The following is a 3,935-nucleotide window of genomic DNA, read 5'->3' as shown; positions in this document are numbered from 1 at the left end:
GTGGCTGGTGGGTTGGCCCATATGTCAGTTGAATGTAGTCAACAGTATATATACATATATAAAAATAAAAAGTGGACGCGCCAGAAGTTTCGAGAGCGCGCGTGGACGTGCAAAATTTTAAGTCGCTGATGCGGGCGGTGGCAAAAATTTCGAGCCAGCTTATTTAATCCAAAGTCCACACCCATCTAACCCTAACCCCCATTCTCTCCTCCATTCCCTCAGCCGCCACAGCTGCCCCTCCCGATTCGCGTGATTCCGGTGGATATTGCCGGGGTGGAGCACACCACCGAGCTCGCCTTGCTTGGATCCATCCTTCCCTCCGGCAAGATTTCCCCCTTTCGACCTCAACTGCTTGCCCAAAACCACTTCCCGTGCTAGGGTTTCGGCATCCGGCATCGCCTTCGTCGTCGGCCCTTCTACGGCCGCCTATGGCGCCTCTTCTCCGTCGTCTACAGCGCCCCCATGGGCGCCCTCGCTTCCTGATGGTCCACCTTGAGCAACGAGGCACGGAGGACCTCATCCCGTAGGATCCATGGACGCGGCGCACCCTGCAGCCGCCCGTCCGGGACGAGGGTGGGCACCATGGCTTGTCCTGCTCGACGACAGCTGCGGCGAGTGCATGTGCTGCTCCTCATCCTCAAACTCCAAGGAGAAGCGCCAGTACAGCATACGCACGCCCCGCCCCTGAACAATGGCTATGGCGCTAGGTAAGGTTGTGTTATTGTGCCTATACTGCCGTTAGTAAACATTTGATGGGACAAATTGCTTGTGCTGGATATGGTTAGTCTGTAGCTTGGTAATCTTATTTTTAATTTTGGGAAAAATTGCTCCTTGTGCTATCAAATATGCACCTTAATCTGTTATTGGGTATGCCAAATATTATCAAGATCAGTTTCTGTATTTGTTTCTACACATGGACAAAATACTCTTTTAACAAACAGGATTGCTGATGCGCCATGCTTATCTGCCTATAGGGTTCTGCGACAGCCATCTAACTAGTGCGCCATACTTATCTGCCTAATCGGCTGATTGGGGGTTCTGTTGGGTTGACAAAGAGGTAACAACATGGGGTTCTGCTGTGCTTTCTTTTCCGCCGATTTTGTATATGATTTGGGTCATGTCTTGTTAATTCTAGCTAGGCGAATTTTATGATGAATTCATGCTGAAAATCCATGGTCAATCCTCTGACTGTATTTATATCAGCTTCCAAAATTAATCTCATTTTGTTAGATTGGTCCAAGTCTGAATGTCGGATTGTGCCTGTAGAAATACTACAAACTTGTACTAGAACTGAGGGAAAATGATTTTGGCAAAAGATAAGTTATTGTCTTCCATTTGTCTAACTTCCAACAACAAAAAATAGAAATGCCATAAGATCTAATACCACTGTTCTTCTTTACATGAATTTCAATCACATTGTGTACATATATCAGCTTCACACCTTTTTTTCAAATGGTTACACCTTGTTATCGTTCATCATAAAGCTCTTCAAAACAATATATATCACCTTTGGTCGATATAAATCACTCTTTTTGGTGCCATGCTTTGTATGGGGCCCTGTTTTCTAGTTCACCTTGGGCCCCTGAAATCTCAGGACCGGCCTTGATTGCCAGCATACTTGATTGAGGATGCAATTCTTCCTTTCCATTTTTAAGAAGCTATAATGTAATTTCTGATAAGTACTGTTGCTATAGTGCTAGTACACAACACCAGGATTTTACATTACATTTTTATTATGATACTGTTGCAAATGAAATGGCTTCAATAATAGACAACTGCTTGCTAATTGTACTGGTACAAACAAGATCTCCATATCCACAAGGTTGGCCAACTGATTGGCACCAAGTTCACACCCTCATAGGTATCTAGTACTTGTGCTACTTTTTATTGGCCGGTGTTAGTTGCTATGAAGTAGGCCGGTGTTAGTTGCTATGAAGTACTAACTGTAGCCAACTCTGGATGCTTAGCCTCTAGTTATAAGGATTACCTGCTGCTGCTTTTGCCACCTCTTATGTTCCCTGAATGAATGGTTATGCTGCTATCTAGCATTTCGCTTTTGTTTCTTGATTTCTTGGATAATGTTTTTCTCTTTCTTGAGAATCATCATATTGGAAAGGCTGCTTGTGTTATCAAATATGAACTATTTATTAGGGTTGATTTCTGTGCTACTAATGCCTATTGCCTTCTCCACCCATCCAACGGCGTACAGGACGCCCTCCTTGAAGCGTCCATCCCTGACGAGCTCTCTTCACCGGAGGAGATGGAGCAGCAAGTCCAGCACCCGCTTGGCCCCTGTGTCCTATCTCACGTGTACAAGCTCACCAATGGCTTTCATTCCCTCCTAGTGTGGTGAGCTTCTCCCATCTCTCGACTTTAGCCCCAAATCTGGATGACACTTGCAATCTGAATACAAATCATGTTTTGGTTCAGTTTAGAGGTGGATTCAGTTTTTGAGATGTGAGTTTGATTAGTTACAGATGGTTTTGCGGGTCTGATTCTCTTGCTCTATTACACGTTATTTAATCAGGGCAAGCTAATGCTAATCCACATAATATGATGTAGCTATTTTTTTTCTAACATGTACTGGTCTTCATGTTGTGTTGGTACTCATCTTTGGGAGTTAATTTGGAAGTCGAGCTTGTTAGATACAAGTTCCTATTCTAAAACATAGAGTTTAGAATTCAGATTGCGATGGACAGCAATAATTCTGTACATGGTAATTGAACTCCCTTCAGTTCAATATCCCACAGTACATATATGATACATCAATGATCACTTCTTTTCATAACAAGGGCTTGGGTAATCCATTTTAATGGTTGAAATGAAGATTTTAACCATGGCAGACTGCGTGCAATACCTTAGGTTCACACTGTGGATACATTACGGTATGATTCATTGTTGTATGAGAAGGTAGTATCCTCTTTGTTGTTGGAAAGTACCCATTATATTATTATTCTCCTATAGCATAATAACCTTATTAAGATGAAAATAATAAAGAGAATTGGGTTTCTGTCGTCCGTCATTAAAACTACCCCTGAGGTTGTAAAGAATTACCCACCATGCCATTGGTAAGTGAAAAAAACGGTTCGGTTTGCCCCTTCTAAAAGCCGCGGGAGGCTCGGTTATTAACGTTAAGCCCATGTAGTCAACAACTTGCGGGTGGCTGGCGTAGTGGTGTGAGCCTCATCTCTCGACCTGGGAGACCCAGGTTCGATTCGCCTTTCTCTCTTTTCTTCTTTTTCTCTCCAATTAATGTTGGTAGGCGTAGGATATTACTACTCGCCCCAGCGTCACTTAGCAGATGGGCTGCACAATGTACCAGTTACCCTATTTTCATTCTTTCTATTTTTGGACATATTCAAATATTTCAAAAAAACTCATAACTTTCAAACCCTAACTCCAAATCTAACATGTTATATATAGAAATCCCTTAAAAAGATGTGTAGATTTCAAATATGGTATTATATTAATCACTTTCAAATCCTGACTCTAAATCTAACATGTTATATATAGAAATCCCTTTAAAAAGATGTGTAGATTTGAAATATGCTATTATATTAATCATCATTCCTAAAATTCCATTTATGATGCAACCTTTATTAATATCTTCTTTATATGGGGTATTTTGAAAATCCAGTCTTAACGTTGATATTTCTGTTGTCTAATAAATTGGAAACATGTTGAGTACATTTCACAAATAATACAACCTTATGAACTTTGCGCGACACCACTTATCATGCTGTTTCTCGTGTGCCATTGTGAAAGATTTGAAGGGATTCGTCGTTGCTGTCATGTGTGTGTATGAGGGATGATTTTTTTTTCATTTCAATGCACGGGGAATAAGGCCTTTTCGTGGAATCTGAAGCATGCATGGTTAAAAAAGAAATTCCGAATCATACACCTGATTTTTCATGAAAATTATTGTGACCTCTTCA

At 41.6% G+C, this 3,935-nt stretch overlaps 1 long non-coding RNA gene across 1 annotated transcript; it reads left to right on the top strand.

The window, feature by feature from the left end:
• Window positions 1-218: 218 nt before the first annotated feature.
• On the top strand, window positions 219-2,532 carry LOC119348589. The gene is made up of 3 exons (XR_005169032.1): window positions 219-707; window positions 975-1,057; window positions 2,210-2,532. It is a non-coding gene; the product is annotated as an uncharacterized LOC119348589 (long non-coding RNA).
• Window positions 2,533-3,935: the final 1,403 nt, after the last annotated feature.

Source organism: Triticum dicoccoides, unplaced genomic scaffold (genome assembly GCF_002162155.2).
Source record: "Triticum dicoccoides isolate Atlit2015 ecotype Zavitan unplaced genomic scaffold, WEW_v2.0 scaffold97222, whole genome shotgun sequence".
NCBI classification, from domain to species: domain Eukaryota; kingdom Viridiplantae; phylum Streptophyta; class Magnoliopsida; order Poales; family Poaceae; genus Triticum; species Triticum dicoccoides.
This window is presented reverse-complemented; position numbering and strand designations above follow the sequence as displayed.